This window comes from Mastigoproctus giganteus, chromosome 10, assembly GCF_048544385.1.
Source record: "Mastigoproctus giganteus isolate SK-2022 chromosome 10, ASM4854438v1, whole genome shotgun sequence".
NCBI classification, from domain to species: Eukaryota; Metazoa; Arthropoda; class Arachnida; order Uropygi; family Thelyphonidae; genus Mastigoproctus; species Mastigoproctus giganteus.
In genome coordinates this window covers 141,672,953-141,692,757 of record NC_143584.1, presented here as the reverse complement: position 1 = coordinate 141,692,757, position 19,805 = coordinate 141,672,953, and the positions used below count along the sequence as shown (strand labels likewise).

Below are 19,805 nucleotides of genomic sequence, written 5' to 3'. Positions count from 1 at the left end.
GTAATTTAACACAACATATATAACAGAAGCAATAACGAAAATAGGATTACAGATATTAAGGAAGAAAACCAGCTAAAAGCCTTAATGCTTTGATCGTTAATAACACGCTTTGATCGTTAATAATACACTGCAGATTGGTGCAATAAAAAATCAGTCTGGAAGACATATTTTGTCTACTCTTTAGCTTAATGATATGTAATAAAAACAGAATAATATAAAAAATGTGAACTGAATAAACAATACATTACTGTATAACAATAAAATACTTATTTTCGTATAGTAACTTTGATTAATATTGACCAACAAAGGCTGTTTTGTTACTGTCAGTTACCAGGTTTGTTAATAATATGCACTGATGTGAAAAATCGCAAATTGATTATCTCTCACTATGTCTCAGTGAAGAAGAGTCATCTTTGCTTATACGCAGTGGAAAGACATTCGAATCAGATGACATTCAGAGGGCGCACGAATCGTCTTTGAAGTTGGAAGATGAAAAGGTTTCAAGTATGCCAGTCGCAAGTTCGTGATGAGCGTTCAGGTTATTTGTTCTCGAATACCAGCTTTCAGTGGAGCGACATTTTCCTTAATTATGTAAGTCTAATTTCTCTATTTCTTTCCTAACTATTGCGCACGAATAAACAGCAATTAAACTAGTAAAACAGCAGAAATAAATTATATTTAAAAAATCAGTTAATTAGTTATTTAGAACTTTGTAATGACCATTTGTTTTTATTTTCATACCAAGGAAGTTTATATAACCGTGACAAGAATAAAAATTTTTCATTTAACATAATAGATGTATTCGTGGAAAGTACTACATACAGGAAAAGCTATAAAATCGAATGTAATTTTCCCATAAGGATTAAGGCAATGTGGGGGGGGGGGAAACATTACAGGACATCATGTTATAATGATACTTTTTTTAAATTTGTTATGAAGAGGTATTCTGTTTCTAATATATTACGTATTTGTTTTTAATATGTTTGTTTTTACCATTTTTTTTTAATATATTGAGAGAGAGAGAGAGAGAGAGAGAGAGAGAGAGAGAGAGAGAGAGAGAGAGAGAGAGACTTTGATTTTCGCCTTCAAAGACGAGATTGATTGCAACTAATCATGTATCCCTTTCCCCCATCTCACGACAGTAAAAGCTTTTTTATCCGGCACGCAGATAAACGCAAAGCTATAGTAACTGGCATATTCATATTCTAGAACAGGGTCACCAATTATAGCAGTTTTCTTCGCGGTACATATAAGAAAAAACAAGTTCGCCACTGTGATCTGGCTTGCAAGAATTAAACACTACTTAAATTCGTTTTTGCTGCTACCCCTTCTACTGATAGAGAGAATGAATAAATGTTTAATTTGAATTGATGTTACAGGACTGTACAATAATTACACATTTTTAAAAAGAAAATAAGATCAAATTTTACGTGTTTCGACTATCGTATCAGTACTTTCTTATTGGTTACAAATATGGTTTGCACGGGTACATATCCAAAAATTTTTACTATTGTTATCCATTAGTTTTTCCTAGTTAATAACAGGAAAATGTAGATAACCAGAACAGCATAATCCCCGTGTGTATCGGATAACAAAGATTTTGATGTATTACGTTTTCTAGTAAAGAATGACTTACACAACTAAACATTACATTACTTACTGTATAGCAGTAAATGCTGTACTTATTTTTGTATGGTAACTTAAATGAATACTGTTCGACAAAGGCTATTCTGCTATTGTTATTTTGTCATTTGCCAGGTTTGTCAATAATGCATTGATGTGAAAATAATGCACAGTCAGCATCAGAAAAATTATTCCACCTTAAAAAAGTTACAGGAAATGTTATTACACGCCTATACCTAATGATGATATACGCAAATGTTCTACAGACTACTTGAAAGCGAAAATCAACAGCATACAAAGCTAGCTACTGGAGTGGTGTGACACAGGTTATTATCAGTTGCCAATGAAGATGAATGGCGTCTATACCAAATGATAATATAAGCAAATGTTCTACAGACTACTTGAAAGCGAAAATCAGCAGCATATAGAGTTAGCTACTGGAGTGGTGTGAAACAGGTTATTATTAGTTGCCAATGAAGATGAATGGCGAGCCAGTTTGCAGAAAAGCTTTTAGAATGCTGAGACCATGTATAAGAGCAATGTATATCCAATTGAATGAGTTTAACGACGAGAATATTTGAGTTCCGTGAGATTGGGATCCTCACGACTGACACATTACTACTTTATAATCGCTGTTCCTAGACACTGTGGAAAAGACCTGGGTTCAAAACCAGTCTCGACGGGAGGAACTTATGTATCTCTCTCTCTCTCTCTCTCTCTCTCTCTCTCTCTCTCTCTCTCTCTTTTTTCCAGATTGTAGTTAATTTACTCAGTATCGAGCAAGGATTGTATATTTACAGACACAACCTCGACCCATACACACAAAATAAGTACGACAATTTATTCACAGACACAATATACTCATTGCGTCGATACAAATTAAAAACAATCCAATAACCCGTAAGGTTAGATGATCAATTATTCAGCAAATTGCTATGAAACTGGATCCTATGGCAGTTCGTCAATGTTGACACCAGTGAAGAGTAGAACGTGAATCACTAAAGAAAAGTTAAAATCTACATACTAATCTACAGGGTGTCTCAAAAATATTGGTACAAACGTTTAGGGGAGATATGTAACATCTAAAGGAATGTGAATCGCATAGGAACCCATAACCGGAAACGTCACCGTAAGTCGGTACACAGCGCTGTTCATCAGTTCGCTGGAGGGAAAATTTCTGGTTTACTCATTCAAGTAGTAGTCGCCGCACGAAGAGCATGCATCGATATACGAACTGTGAGCTGGCAGACATGCACCTAGTGTATGGATTAGTAGAGGGCCCACACGGTGTGCGCTCCCATGCGGCACAACATCGATTCGCAATAAATGTGTGGGTAGGTATGGTCGGTGACTGCTTAGTCGGCCCATACCTCTTACCATCCCGCATGAACTCCACTAAATATCGGATCTTTCTTGAACAAGTTCTACCAGGTTACTTGATGATGTTCCAGCAAATGTGAGACGCAACATTTGGTTTCAACATGACGGGGCGCCTGCTCATTATGGAAGGTGTGTTCGTGACCATTTGAACAGGCGTTTTGAGCGTCGATGGATTGGCCGTGGTGGACCTGTTGCCTGACCGCCACGCTCACCTGATTTATCGGACCTTGATTTATTTCTGTGGGGGGAGCCTCAAATCTATCGTGTATGAATCGCCTGTGGAGACGGAAATGGATCTCGTGGCGAGACACGTCTGCGCTGCTGCTACTGTCAAAGAAACTCCAGGCGTGTTCGACCGTGCTATGGTGCGTCGGTGTCACGCATGCATCGCGTCTCATGGTGGAACCTTCGAGCATCAGTTGTAACGTCATGAAATGCATCCATCTCGTATTCCATTGTTAATATTATGTCAAATGAATGTTTGCCACTAAATACTGTCTTGTGTTATTTCTGTTTCTTGTGCCTCTGCTACTACTTTCCCGTGACGTTTCCGGTTATGGGTTCCTATGCGATTCACATTCCTTTAGATGTTACCTACCTCTCCTAAACGTTTGTACCAATATTTTTGAGACACCCTCTATAATATTTTCTAATATACTTTTTATTTTAAAAAATATTCAACTTAACGATAACGGACTCCTTAAAAAATCAAGAGTCAACTTAACGATTCATTCATCTTTCCATTTTAAGCAAGGCTTGTGGGGGAAGATATATATAGCTCCCCAACACTTCACAGTTTGTTAGCTTTTTTTTTTTTTCTTTTGTTAACAAGGAACACACCCACGACCATCATCTCAAGTTCTGGAGCACTCGAAGAAATATCAAGGTGAGGGATGATATCACTTAATCTTTTGGGATATTCAGTATAACCATTAGCCGGCAGAGGCAGAACTGCATTCCATTATACAGAAAATTGCTTCAATTTCTTCCCTCACCACATCCTATCGTGTATAGCAAAGATAGAGTCAAGCGGAAATGGAGAATGGCAACGGCTTGTCGTTCATGATGAACCAAGGTTTTTGTGGGAGAGGGATGATAACAGGTCCGTGTGTCGCGATTGCATGATGAAAGAGGTGTTCCTGCCTGTATTCAATAAAGCCCTGCAAATTGAGAACCAGAAATCAGGGTATAGAACGCCATCTCTTCTGACAGTCGTTCAGCACTGATTTCTTCAAGGGAATTTCGCAAGGCCATGTCCCCTTGTAACTGCACTTAGATCTGCTCATTTGTTATTTTTCCACTTACCTCTTTATTTCAATTGGACAACGCTTTGGCTGTATCGTCAATTTTGTGAGGCAGTTTCTCTGCAATGCCGACATTCTTTCCTGGCCTGCTAGATTCTTGATTTGTTTACTATTGAGCATCCCTGGAACATGAAAGGATGACTTAAAGCCATTCGCAACCAGCCAAAAAGACGCCTTTTTTAAATAAATTCCGAGACGTACGAGGTGTAGCAATAAAGTTCCTGGACTGGCGTAATAAAAAGAATACAATGTGAAAGAACTCAAAAATTGTTTTATTTTTATTCAAAGTAATCGTCACCTGATTGAATGTACTTATTACACCGTTCTAAAAGTTTCTGAAAAGAGGAAGTGAAGGCGTCAAAAGAGATGTTCAGTTCGGTGGTCACGTTTTTTTTTTTTTTTCCTTTACATCCTCAACGTCCTGAAATCACTTTCCTTTGAGGACAGTTTTCACCTTGGGAAAGAGGAAGAAGTCCGATGATCTGTGCAATGTTTTGCTTCATCAGAAATGTCTTCACAACAAATGAGGAATGGGCGGGAACATTGTCATGCAACAAATAATCAGCTGCCTTTCTCTCGAAATTGAAGCGTTACCCGGGAAATGCGCTTTAATAGTCTTTGAAGCACCCTGTACGAAGAACGCAGCATTGACTCTTTCCCTTTCAAGTACAAATTCCTTGTGAATCAACCGTTTGTCGAAAAACATGATTAGCATCGTCTCGATCCTGAACTTCCATAAAAGAAACTTTTTGGGCCTTGGTGACGATTTTGCAAGTCCACTGCATGCTCTGAAGCTTCGTCTCTGGGTCGTACTGAAACACTCGTCTCCAGTGTCAATACAGTCGAGGAAATTAGAACTGTCTTGACAAGTCTGAACGAAGTCTTCGCATGATGACACTTTTCGTTGCTTCTGCTCATCTGTGAGGCACAAATTTTGCGCAGACGTTCTTTTTCCAAATCTTCATGCAGAATTTGATGATTCGTCTCCTTATTCATATCCAACTCATTAGCCATTATTCTGAGGGCCAAAAGATGATCTCTTACCACAATTTCCAGAACTTTTGCAATTCTGTCCTCATTTTGAGAGGTTGACGGACGTTCACTTTTTGGGTCATCGCGAACATCCTAACATCCATCTTTGAACCGCTTATGCCATTCAAACACACTCGTACCATTTAACGTTTCATCACCATAAACAGTTTTTAACATTTCATACGTTTCTGATGCAGATTTTCCGTTTAAGGCGAAACTTGATATTCGTTCGCTCCTTCATTGCAAAATCGCGACACGGAACGTTAATGTTACTTACGAATCTGGTTGTCACTAGGAACCTGTCAGCTTACTGGACAATCTCTATACCACGGTCTGTTGAAGGAAGTTTGGACTACAACATACCACTTCCGATTATTTTTAAACTCATCGAACATGACCACAACACCATCAGTGCGGGAACTTTATTGACACACCTCGTATGAGGGCTTTCCTTACTAGCAATGGAGAGGAGGGGGAGATCACATTTCGTACTAATGTATGTTGATTTTCCGCATTAAACAACTTATATTCTAATTATCTTTGTTACCTTTACGTATATTTTTTACGAAAAAAATGGATTATCATAGTGCAGCCTGTCAGTTTCTTTGCCCTAATTCATTGTTGGCAGAAAGAAATGCTTTTTTTTTTAAAAAAAAACATATGCTTTTTTTGCGTTGGTCCTTCTTGTCGTATATTATACAGACTTGTATTTAGTAATTCGTCTTTATTAAAGAACGTTTTGAATACAACAAAAACATAGAGATGGTACTTGTTCTGCTATAGTGACAGGTACGGAAATTTCTCACTTGGCACGACAGCTGCATTTTAGAAGAATACCATAAATAGGAAAAACGACTGTGATGGGCCGTATCGCTAATTTTGTACCACAGTCTGTTGGAGAAATTCGGAATCCTCAAGAAATGCCGGATTTATGATAGCACTTTCTAGACTTTTGAAAATTGAGGTTTTTTGAAGGTTATGATTATTGCCTAAGTATTCAGGGGTAATTTGTTATTTTTATTACATAATACAGTAGCACTGATTGCTATAATCTCCACAGAACGATAGCCGCTAGCAGTAAGCCAAAATGTTAACCCAGTGGTTTTCAACCGTGATGCCGCGACAACATTCCAGGGGTGCCATGTAATTTGGGTTTAAGTTACTTAAACTTATATACAGTGAAACTTCCCTTTAACGGACAGCCATGGGGAACGAAAATGTGTCCGTTAGAGAGAAGTGTCCGCTAACAAGAAGTCTGAGGGATAAAAAAAAAATGAAAGAAAGAAAAATCGTTAAACGTTTAATGTAAAATTAAATTAAAATATATACAGATTTTGAACAATATTTTTGTAAATAAAATACAATTACATACACAAGAGATAGAGAAAAATCGTTAAACGTTTAATGTAAAATTAAATTAAATTATATACAGATTTTGCACACTATTATTGTAAATAATATGTATACAATTGTGCTATGCATATTATGACTTTATCTTAAGAAAAATACATACAGTAATCACTGATTTTCTTCTGCACCTTCTTCCGGCTGATAATTTTGTTTTCAACATTTATTTGGAGTGAAGAAACCATCGAAAGTCCTACAGTATCTTCTTCAGCGGCGAAAAACATTTTTAAACGATTGATTTGTATGAGCGCTTCTTCTATTTTCATCGGTGGTTCGTCGTTAATATGTTCTTCGACAGAATGACCTCCTTCCATTTCTTCATCCTCATGAGGAACTTCTTGAAAAATATCGATGATAATGTCGTTGATATCTAGAGCACCATCTTATGTAGTGAGGTTTGAGTCTATATCTTTGTAGCCAGGGTCACTTGTAGCTGAAGTATCGTACATTATCAATAGATGTTGAAGTTCTTGTTCTTCTTGGTGCTCCACATTGCTGTTCACAACTTCAATTTTTGCGTTTGAGAAGCCAGACGTTACAAAACAGTTCACTACAGTTAGTTTTCTAATTGCGTTTACTGAAGAGGAAATCCATTCAATCGCATCTAGGATGCTGAGTTTCTTTGCAAGGTCACTCGCACATGTTACATCGTTCATGTTTGCAATGAGATGTCTTAAAACACGTTTTCTGTAGTGAAGTTTAAAATTTTTTATTATCCCTTGATCCAAGGGCTGACACTCTGTAGATGTGTTTGGTGGCAGAAAAACGATCTGAATGTTGGACAATTCAATGTGCGGGTGAGATGCAGCATTATTCATGAAAAGAATAATTTTTCTGTTTTGACGAATCATGTTTTGGTTAAAGTGACTTATCCATTCGCTCATGATATCTCGTGTCATCCACGCTTTTTTATTAGACTTCCAGTCAACATCCAAAAGATTCAACTTTATGCCCTTGAAACAACGAGGATTTTGTGGGTTTCCTATAACAAGAGGTTGTTCAAAGTCTCACAGCATATTTATACACAATAGTACAGTCAAGCGTTCCTTAGAAATTTTTCCGCCCTGGCACTTTTCGTTTTTTAGACTCATTGTGTTTTCAGGAAGAGCTTTAAAAAAACAACCCTGTTTCGTCACAGTTGTAAATATCCTTAGCTTCAAAATCACGACATAAATCTTCCAATTTGACGGTCCACTCTGTTACAACCCCAGTATCAACAGATCCACCTTCACCACTTACGGTTTTCCAAGAAATTTTATGCCGAGTTTTGAACTTGTCTAGCCATCCCACAGAAGCTTTGAACTCATTTACTCCCATAGATTTCGCAACCTCCAAAGCCTTTTCCCTAATAATAGGCCCATTAATGGGAATTCTTTTAGCACGTGCGCGACAAATTTGAAGTACAACAGTTTTCGGGAATGATTTTGAACCTGATCATTTACGTGTTGCCAAAATTGTTTGAGCAGTTCATTTTTTTTCTTTGGGATGTCGCTTACCTGCGTCTTCCCGATTTTGAATTTTACAGCGAGATTGCGAACACTATTTTTTTGACGATCATACGCATTAATGAGTTCGACTATCTTTTAAAGTTAAATGTTTACGAGAAGACATTGTGCACTTCACACGACACTGAACAAAACTGAAACTGAAAAGACGAAAGGCCGACCATATTCCCCCCCTCCCTGCACATACCGAATTCATCAGAAGTTTTACACGTGCCTTAAAATTCTTGAAAAAGGGTTTAGAACCGCGACGTAAACCTTGATAAAATTCAGAGAATCGGAAATAGAAAATAAACACACGATTGAGGCAATACGTGGAAGAAACGTTCCTAGAAAAAGGGCCGTGAGCTCGCCCGCTGTCCGTTATGGGGGAGATCAAATTAAGTGCTAATCTAAACGAAACAGTGCAGATTGCCTGTCCGCGTCCGTTACAGAGAATGTCCGCTAGACAGAAGCTGCAAACACGTTAAAACCAATGGAGGTGAGTTGGGGAATTTGAAAATGTCCGTTGTAGAGAGATGTCCGTTAACGAGAGGTGTCCGTTAGGAGAAGTTTCACTGTATATATATATATATTTGAAATTTATATATTTATTTCATTATAAAAAGGTGTACGGTATTCATTGGACCGTACTTTTTAATTTTGTGGTGATCTATAATTTGATGTTTATTTAGTACCTCTACATAAAGAATAAAATTATTATATAAGTATATATAATTTTTATTATGAATTGGAATTTTATTTATAATTATATTATAATTATGTTCATAATTATTATAATAACTATCATATAACATATTTTTTAATATTATATATATATATACACAGAGAGAATTGGTTTATTAAAAGGTCGAAAACTGCTGTGTTAGGTATTTCTTTGGCCTGGGGGCGCCGTGAAAAAATTACCTTGACACTAACGGCGTCGTGAACCGAGAAAGTTTGGGAACCTCTGTGTTAACCCATACTGCCGGATTCGTCCAGTGGGTAAAGTACTGTATTCGCCTAAGGAACGAAGGGCGTGGGTTCAAATGCTACCTTCAATATACAAATATACAATTTGTAGTTGTTGTAACTGTCCAATAGTTTTTAACATAAGGTATAAATAGTGTGATATAATTGCAGCAATCGAATCGCTTTAATATCTGAATATGTACCACTATGAACTAATACTTGTGAACTGATATTGAATTTCTTGTGAAATGAAAGATTTTAATATACACTGCAAAATAATGACACATAATCTATAAAATATTCAGGCGCCTCCGTAGCCAGGTGGGAAGGAGCAGTAGTGCGTAGCGCACGCTTCTTGATTAGACCGGGGTTCGAGCCCGTCACCACCAGATGCGGAAGGGTCAGGGAATGACCACCGCATATCCTGGAGCAAGATGGCCTTAGTTGCTAATGCTCCTAAAAACCAAATAACAAACAGAAAATATGTAAAACAGAAATAAACTGGTATTTGTAAATTATTAATGGAACATCATGGATAAATTTGGCATGTGTGGTTTTTTTTTTTTTTTTGGTTTTGAAGTTGGCCGGCTTTGCTATACCCTTCTACGGTCAACTTCAGTAGTAACGGGGTGGGGTTTCAACCGATTTTACCCAGAATCCTTTGCGATTGGGGGCGGTTTGTATTTTTCTGGTACTTTTAGCCTTTCTCTAAGTTGAACATACAAACTACAATCATATAATAAATGACTCCAAGTCTCAGGTTGACCGCAAGTACATAAAGGAGAGCTGACTAGACCAAAGTAATGTTTTCCAAAGTAATGTTTACCAAAGTAATTGTAGTTTAAAATTTAATGACCCATGGCCAGTTAAAATAAACAATGTTACCATAGAAGGAAAAAACCATTTGTTGTTACTATCATAAGTAAATGTAACTGTTGGAAAGAACAATCTAGTCACCTCCCCAGTTACACTAAGATCCCATCTCTGTTGCCATATACCAATCAACTGTGTTAGAACATTTTTCTTAGCTTTAGCTATCTCTATAGTGACATCAGATGTAATATTCATGAAAGAAATAACTATGCCTTTTTTCAAGTAATAACAAAGGGCCCGATACACAATGTGCAAGTCTAGATGCAAATGCCCGGCCAAAATCTGCATAGCATTCGTTGAGACTGTTCTGCACAAACTAGAAATAATATAAAGCATTGAATCGATAACAATTTCTGTTTAAATTTAACGTTAGTACCTCTGAAGTACCATGCTGATGCTCTGTACGCAACTATGGGTAAATAAGAAGACTGCCTTGTAGTATAAATTTAAAATTCTCCCTTTCAACCCCCAATCTGACCTAGTTAATCGAATTATTGTTGCACTAAATTTTTTAACTTTTTCATGTAAGTAATTTAAATGTTGAAAAAACGATAATCAATCATCAATTCTTATACCTAGATATTTCTCTTCAGATACTAGGGGAATCTGCCTCCTATTAATTAAAGCTTTTGGCGGTCGCGCATAATTTAGTTTCCCTTTAAGAAGCATCATAACTGTTTTAGTTGTAGATATCAATAGTTTATGCAGACCAGCCCGACACTAGACTTTCTAATACCTGGGCCACTCTTATTTCAAGCACAGATCTGGATTTACCAGTAACACATAAACCCAAATCATCTGCATAAGCAATCTTATGCAGATTTTCAACTGATTGTTCTAGCCATAAATTAAGTACTAAGTTCCAAAAAAGTGGGCCCAATACAGACCCCTGAGGACACCCTCTTGAAAGATTCCTATTAAACTGTAGATGCTTAGCTTTCAGTATAATTTTCCTACCATACAAATAACTCTGTATCGTCCTATACAATAAGTCTGGACACTGCATACCCCTTAATGCAGACAGAATACTCTCATGCCACACCATGTCAAAAGCTCCAGTAAAATCTATAAAGATGGCTAACACATACTTATCCTCTGCCTGGTTGGTGAAATCCATGAGATCATTAATGGCATCCTCCGTAGAATGCCCTCTCTTGAAACCATACTGATAAGGCAGGGTCAAAACATTTTTATCCATGACTTGGTTCAGTCTTAAAAATAACAATCTTTCAAAAACTTTGCCAAGATTAGCCAATAACGAAATTGGTCTATACCCTCTTGGGTCATTTGATTTTTTACCCGGCTTAACTAACAGCTTGATCAAACCAACTTTCCAGATCCCAGGAAAGGTACCTTGAAGTAAGCATTTATATATAAGTTTAACAAGATGTTAGGATAAAGCTCAATCATTTTAAGAACAGCGATATTCTCAACTAAATCGATTCCCGGAGCTTTGGAAATGATAATTTTCTTATAAACGGCTCTCAATTCCTCTAAAGTATATAAGCTAATATCAACAGACCCAGGTATGTTACATTTGAGTCCTTGATACCTTTTTGCTCTGTTGTATCCCCCCCGCTTCTTCCTCATGAGGAAACAACTCCGATGTTATTGCCTGCACTGTTGTAATCCAATCATTGACGATTACTGTATTCATTATCTCTCCAGGTCTTACTTTATTCATTCCCCTGTACCCTAGAGATGTTGTACAGTTGGCGGTAGAGCATGCCATGTTAGTGTCGATTTGGGCCACACGAGTACACCGTCTGTCCTTGCAACAACCGCCATTCACGTTTCCCCCGTTTTTGACATTCATGTCGATTTCGGTTTTTCACATCGCATAAGGAGCTAGCACTTTTGGTAACAGCAGCAAGAAACTTTGTCAAGAAAAAAACGCTAAGTTAAGGTTTTTCACTCGCATAATGTCCAAGTTTTTCACCCGCATAATGTCTAAGTTTTTCACCCCAAACAACAAAGCACTAACTTTAAGTGCAGTCTGTGAATCAGACGGACGACTGATACCTTTGCATTAGTCTCAAACGGGAGCCCACATTCCAAGAAGTCGTTATAATCCAACAAACACGTTCTAGGATAATTATTTCTGAAATAATCCTTTTCAATCGTTGATTTAGCGTCTACAATGTTAACTTCTATACCTATATATATATATATATATATATTTTTTTTTTTTTTTTGAAATTGTACGATCATCTTTAAAGGGGCAGCATGTTTCTAAGAGTAATTTACATTAACTTTACACAACTTCAATGGTCTCAGAAAGTCCGTTGTCTTAGTTATCTCTGGGTAAAAAACATAGGTCATAAAACAAGGAAAGAATACGGAATGTGTAAGAAGTCAACCTTTGATATTCCGACACATAGCCTGCACTTCAGAACTATTGTTGTTTGCCACCGTTTGAATTTCTTCAAACTTCAGCAGTCTGCATTCCATAGACCGGTGTTTCCCAACGTGGGTCCCACGCCCCACATGGGGGAAATTTGATTGTTCAGGGGGGCAATTCAAAAATATGATGATCAAGAAAAATGGCTGCTTAAAATTGATGAACGATGAGAATCCAGAAATGCTTCTTGTGCATTGTGTTATTCATAGGGAAAACTTGGTAGCTAAAAATATTTCGCCTGTTCTTAATGAAGTACTAAAATCTGTTATAAAGTGTGTCAATGCTATTAAATCTAATGCCAAATGTGAGCGTCTCCTCAAGCTTTTTAGTGAAGAACAAAATGCAGACCATGTGAGACTTTTACTTCACGCTGAAGTAAGGTGGCTCTCGAAAGGGAACTGCGTGAAAAGATTTATGGAACTGTTTGATACTATTAATGACTTTTTAAGTGACAAACCTGAAATGAAGCATCTGTTAATGTTCGATGGTAAAGCATTTGTGAGTTATTTAGTGATATCTTTGAAAAATTCAATATATTAAATAAACAACTTCGAGGAACAAATAAAACTCTCGTCGATGCAAAAGCGAAGATATTTGGTTTCATTACATTTATTGAATTATGTCAAAAATATATTTGTAACAAAAATTTTGAACAGTTTCGTTGGCTGCAAAAATGTGAAGTGGCTGATACCGCTGTACTTCTTATTGTCAATCATCTGATAATTCTGTTCGCTGATTTAAAAGAAAGGTTTTCTGATTTAAAACAAATTGATTTTGCAACCTGGATGATGCAACCAATGTTAGTGGATTTGTCTGATGTATCAACGCAGTACCAAGAAGAACTCTCAGAAATGCAAAATGATGAGTCAGTTAAAACTTTATTCAATATATAAGGAGCGATGGCATGGCTTTGGGATGAAACAGAAATTAAATACCCAAATTCAACCAACTTTGCAAGAGAGCTATTGTTACATTTTTCCATCTTCATATTTAGCTGAATGTGGATTTAGTGCCATAAATGATTTGTTACTAAAGAAAAGAAATCGACTGGATATCACAAAACGGGGAGACTTGAGACTGAAGCTGACTAAATTGGAGCTCAATATAAAATCTCTCTGCGGCAAGCATCAAGCACAAGGGTCTCACTAAATTTAGTGCACTTGTAAGGTCCCAGCCTTACAATAAATTATAAAGTTTGTTAAATATTGGAAGAATTAATTGTGGCGTACATAGTTAGTTTCAGACAAGTATCATTTGTTAAGAAACACTGAAATTCGAAGGTTAGTCCAAACACACCCAGTTAGTTAAATCTCGGTTGTATGGAAAAATTCCTTAAGCGAGTCAGTAAAAGCAATCATAATGGACCGAAACAAATCCCACTTAAGACAGGAGCATATACTCTATAGAAAGGGCACTGAGTGCGGAAGTGGCCCTATTATAGATTTCACGGTTCGACCTCTAGCAGGTGTGGGCGACTAGAAATGGATATGGGGGTGAGGTCACAAAGAAAGCCTGAAACTCTTAGCTGACCGGAACTTACGTTTAATTTCGAGAAATTACCAGTATTTTCCAGATTATCGGAAGTTCGGTCACACTAGGAAAAAGAAAGCACGCCCACGGAAATGAAGGGAGACGAATAGGATCACGAAGGAAAGGATAGGGAAGTCAACGATTGGCCAGGAAGAAAGCGGTGGGAAATTTGAGAGAAAGGAGAGAAGGGAAGAAGAAATTGATACTGATCATTCGGAGAGGAGTTTTTGTGGTGGAAGCAGTCCTGGGGAGATGGAAGCTGTAGTGGGAGAATTGATTATAAGAATTTATTTTGCGAAAGTCTAGAGTCGGAAGTATCGTTCCCTTGAAGAAGTTAATGCAGTCAATGGAGGAAGAATGGTGAAACGCCCTAGAGGCAAATTTCTCGATTGAGCAGTTGAGTGACTAGTCGACCCGGAAGGTATCCCAGTCCTCGGACGCAACGCAGATGGAGGAAGAAAGGAGATAAGATCCGGTATTATCTTCAGCCGTGCAGTACCCGGTAGAGAAACCCAGGATAGATTACTGTGTTCCCCGGATGAGCAACCTTTCGCTTTCCAGTCCTCACCCCGAACAGATAGGAAGAGAGACCGAGCAGGGAGGAATACCAGACCATTGCGTAAGTGTTAGAATAAGTACTGAGAATATAATTTGTAAAAAAAGGAGAACTAATTTAATAATGAAAAGGACTCTAGGAGGACGCTATAAGTTTTAAGAGAGAATGTCAAAGTACTAAATATATATTCATATATATTCGAACGAGTGTAATACTTAAGGAGTGATAATTTAATTTAGTATAGAGATCAGAGTAATGCAATTTAAGAGTAAGTTAATCTGTAGTAGGAAGTAAAAATTTTGTCCTTGAATTATTGTGAATGTTAAATTGCTGTGAGTATGACTTATTTGGGGCAGAAAATGATTAAACAGGTAAACAATTAAATGAGCATCTAGCCCTAATTGTGAAATAGTGGATTAATTGAACGGAAAGGTAACTAAGTAAATTGGTTGGATATTGTTGACTGTTGACATGTTTGCAAGTAAGGATTCTGGAATGAATATATATGTATTTCCTAATAAGTTGGGAAACGAGCACTTATGAAATTATATTTTGTCTGTTCATTGGCTGATGGTGGTTTATTGACTTACATGGACTGTTAAGGAGCAAAGAGACAGATTGTGCGTTGTGAGGGGTAATAAATGCCCGGACCTACTGAAATCTTTGTAGAGCAACATGAAGAGACACAGTGATATATATAAGTATTAGGATTTAGTACTTCTTTTGATAACAAGGTTGACTGTAAATTACAAGATATATACACATTTAAAAATTAGTAAAATAACAAGTGTCAAACTAAATACTGTATTCTGTTAAAGGTTATTGTAATTTTCTTATATGTAATATGACAATAAAAAACAAATTTGTATATTCTACATTCTTGTGTGTGTGTCTGTCATTTCTAAACTCAGCCAGTCCAGTGGAAGAATACCCAAATATATTAGGGGTCCCCGTGAGTCTGGGAATTTTCTGAAATCAATCAAGTCAGGTGTTAAAGTGGGAGGGGTTAAAATAAGGGGATATAAAAAAAATATAACATAATATAATATAATTGTAGGCCTCTTTGAGGAATAGGATTTTCAGAATAATAAAGATAACGAAATCCCCCCCCCCACAATTGGCGAGCCAGAGCCAGGATAATTCTTCACGACGGAAGGCTGAGTTCAGAACGACAAAAAAAAAAATATATATATATATATGTATATGTAATCCAGTTGCTGAAACTGATAGAAAAAAATTCAGCTGGCGAGCCAGAAAGTGAAAAGTGAAAAAAAGTAAGTAGTTAAAGTGGGTACTGAATTAGAATTTCATGTGTTTTAGAATTAGATGAAATAAGTTATAGAATAAGAAAGGTATTGATAGAAAATAGCTAGTTAATTAGAATAAACCCCACCTCGAAAGATAAGTCATGGCTACAAGGAGAGCGAACAGCAGTAGGGATAGAGAAAGGGAGGAAAATATCAACGGGCAGGAGACATCAGGAGAAACAATTGTTAGTATAGGGAATGATAATAGGGGCCCAATTAAGTTAAGCAAATTTTTAAAAGTATTTAAAGGGGAACCATCAGAAAATGTGGAACATTTTCTGAGAAAACTAAAAATGATTAAGGAAAAGGAAGAATTAACGGAACTAGAAATAGTCATGATGGCGGAATTCAAACTGGAAGGCAGGGCCCAGACTAGGTATTTAGAGGAGACCCAAGGGATGGAAATAGAAACATTAGACAAATTTGAAAAGATATTAAGGAAGTTATTTTCCCCAAAGATCACGTTCCTTGAAGGAATCGGGATATTAAATAATTGTAGTCAAAATAATCGCGAAAGCATTGAGGACTATTACAAAAGATTTTTAACAGTAAAATTAACAACAGAAGTATCGGAAAAAGAAAATAGCGCCTTTGACAAAATCCTGATGGGACAATTTTTGATGGGGGTCAGGGATAAATATAAGCGAGAGATTCTAAGGAGAAAACCCAATTCATTAGCCGAGGCCATGAAACTAGCCACTGATGAGGAAAAGCTAGATCTCCAAGGTCGGGGGGCAATAAGAGGGGACATAAATGTATTAGCCACAGGAGAAGGGACAAAACCGAAAGGTAATAAAGAAAGGGAAGGCGAAATTAAGTTAGAAGGGCTAGAAAAACAGATAGCGGGAATGGAAATAAAATTAAATAAATTATTAGAGCAATTAAACACAAAAAAGAATGCACTAGATGAAAATAATAGGCAGGGGGGCGAAAGACCACAAACAGGGCAGAGCACAAGAGGCAAGTACAACACAGAGGGGTGGAAAGGGGAAGTCAGAGAAGATAGGCGAAATGGACAGAAGAGGTGTTACATATGTGGGGGCAAGGAACATCTCGCTAGATATTGTCCACACAGGAATAGCCAAAGGGGATACCGCGGAGGTAGTAACTACAGCCAGGAGCAAAACCCTGGGAGGAGTGAACAAGCATTACACATAAACACAGCCAAAAGAAAAAACATATCTTTAGGCGCTGTAAGTGATAACGGAAGGGGGAACGACCTGTTATATGTAAAGGGAAGCTTAGGAGGGGTACCAGGTAAATTTCTTGTAGACACAGGAGCCTCGAGGTCAATATTAATGTGGGATTACCTCATCAGATACTGCAAAGGGTCAAATAACGGAGATGTGAGATGTTGCCGCGAATTTCTTGTGAAAGGGGTAGGTGCTGAAGAAATTCACACCAACTATATAGTCAAAGACAAGATAAGAATACAGGGATGTGAAATCATGATACCCCATTCATATTTAGTGGCAAATAGGGTGAATAGTCGTCGACATGACGCAATACTAGGCACGGACCTACTAAAGAAGTTAAGAGCCAAGATAGATGTGGGGAGTGGCTGCATTAACTTCGATAATGATACCCCTGTGAGTAATAAAGTAGGCAGAAGGCAAAATGCTGGCGGCAGAGCCCAGTATGAGCCAGAGAGAGGGGAATCTTCAAAGGGAACGAGTGTGAAACAATTAGAAGGGTGTAAGGCAAACACTGTTAATAAAGTTCTGGTGGCACAAGAAGAATTAAGGGAATTGAAGAAGAACAACAAAACTAATAAGAATAATGAGAGAAAGTGTCGAGAAAGTGGAAGGATGCTACACGTGGGAGTTTTGGAAATGAGAGAAAGGGTCAATAGAAAATCTGGAAAGAAAACGTCTCGAAGGGAAGAGAAACGTGAAGACAGCGAACTGTTAAATAAAGTGGAAGAAAGTGGAGGTGAAAAGAATGACAACTTGGTAGATGAATCAACAGAGCCGAAAAGAATCGAATGGCCATGGAACCACAGAGCTGAAACTTCCTATGGGGAAAGGGCCCTCAAGTTGAAAGAGACAAACAGGCTACAACAAATGTATTTAGGAGCAGTATTTAATGAAAACATAGGATGGGAATAGTTTAGTGGAAAAAAAAAAAAAAAAAAAAAAAAAATTTATGCAATTAATTAATGTACATGTATATAATTGTATATAGAAAATTTAGAAGGGGAGATAGATTGTAATTAATAAGTAGGCCCTGGAAGAAGGCACATCCGCCTGAGGACATGTATAAAATTTATATATATGGGATATAAATTTTAGGGGGAGAGGAATGCAATGTAAGGTCCCAGCCTTACAATAAATTATAAAGTTTGTTAAATATTGGAAGAATTAATTGTGGCGTATATAGTTAGTTTCAGACAAGTATCATTTGTTAAGAAACACTGAAATTCGAAGGTTAGTCCAAACACACCCAGTTAGTTAAATCTCGGTTGTATGGAAAAATTCCTTAAGCGAGTCAGTAAAAGCAATCATAATGGACCGAAACAAATCCCACTTAAGACAGGAGCATATACTCTATAGAAAGGGCACTGAGTGCGGAAGTGGCCCTATTATAGATTTCACGGTTCGACCTCTAGCAGGTGTGGGCGACTAGAAATGGATATGGGGGTGAGGTCACAAAGAAAGCCTGAAACTCTTAGCTGACCGGAACTTACGTTTAATTTCGAGAAATTACCAGTATTTTCCAGATTATCGGAAGTTCGGTCACACTAGGAAAAAGAAAGCACGCCCACGGAAATGAAGGGAGACGAATAGGATCACGAAGGAAAGGATAGGGAAGTCAACGATTGGCCAGGAAGAAAGCGGTGGGAAATTTGAGAGAAAGGAGAGAAGGGAAGAAGAAATTGATACTGATCATTCGGAGAGGAGTTTTTGTGGTGGAAGCAGTCCTGGGGAGATGGAAGCTGTAGTGGGAGAATTGATTATAAGAATTTATTTTGCGAAAGTCTAGAGTCGGAAGTATCGTTCCCTTGAAGAAGTTAATGCAGTCAATGGAGGAAGAATGGTGAAACGCCCTAGAGGCAAATTTCTCGATTGAGCAGTTGAGTGACTAGTCGACCCGGAAGGTATCCCAGTCCTCGGACGCAACGCAGATGGAGGAAGAAAGGAGATAAGATCCGGTATTATCTTCAGCCGTGCAGTACCCGGTAGAGAAACCCAGGATAGATTACTGTGTTCCCCGGATGAGCAACCTTTCGCTTTCCAGTCCTCACCCCGAACAGATAGGAAGAGAGACCGAGCAGGGAGGAATACCAGACCATTGCGTAAGTGTTAGAATAAGTACTGAGAATATAATTTGTAAAAAAAGGAGAACTAATTTAATAATGAAAAGGACTCTAGGAGGACGCTATAAGTTTTAAGAGAGAATGTCAAAGTACTAAATATATATTCATATATATTCGAACGAGTGTAATACTTAAGGAGTGATAATTTAATTTAGTATAGAGATCAGAGTAATGCAATTTAAGAGTAAGTTAATCTGTAGTAGGAAGTAAAAATTTTGTCCTTGAATTATTGTGAATGTTAAATTGCTGTGAGTATGACTTATTTGGGGTAGAAAATGATTAAACAGGTAAACAATTAAATGAGCATCTAGCCCTAATTGTGAAATAGTGGATTAATTGAACGGAAAAGTAACTAAGTAAATTGGTTGGATATTGTTGACTGTTGACATGTTTGCAAGTAAGGATTCTGGAATGAATATATATGTATTTCCTAATAAGTTGGGAAACGAGCACTTATGAAATTATATTTTGTCTGTTCATTGGCTGATGGTGGTTTATTGACTTACATGGACTGTTAAGGAGCAAAGAGACAGATTGTGCGTTGTGAGGGGTAATAAATGCCCGGACCTACTGAAATCTTTGTAGAGCAACATGAAGAGACACAGTGATATATATAAGTATTA

General features: G+C 37.4%; 1 protein-coding gene across 1 annotated transcript in view; it reads left to right on the top strand.

Moving 5' to 3' along the window:
• The first annotated feature begins 536 nt into the window (after window positions 1-536).
• Window positions 537-19,805, top strand: part of LOC150079325 (diuretic hormone receptor-like) — a 156,754-nt gene continuing 137,485 nt past the window's right edge. Inside the window, exon 1 of the mRNA XM_090383772.1 lies at window positions 537-591. The gene's annotated coding sequence lies outside the window, so the exon portion shown is untranslated. The remainder of the gene's footprint in view (window positions 592-19,805) is intronic.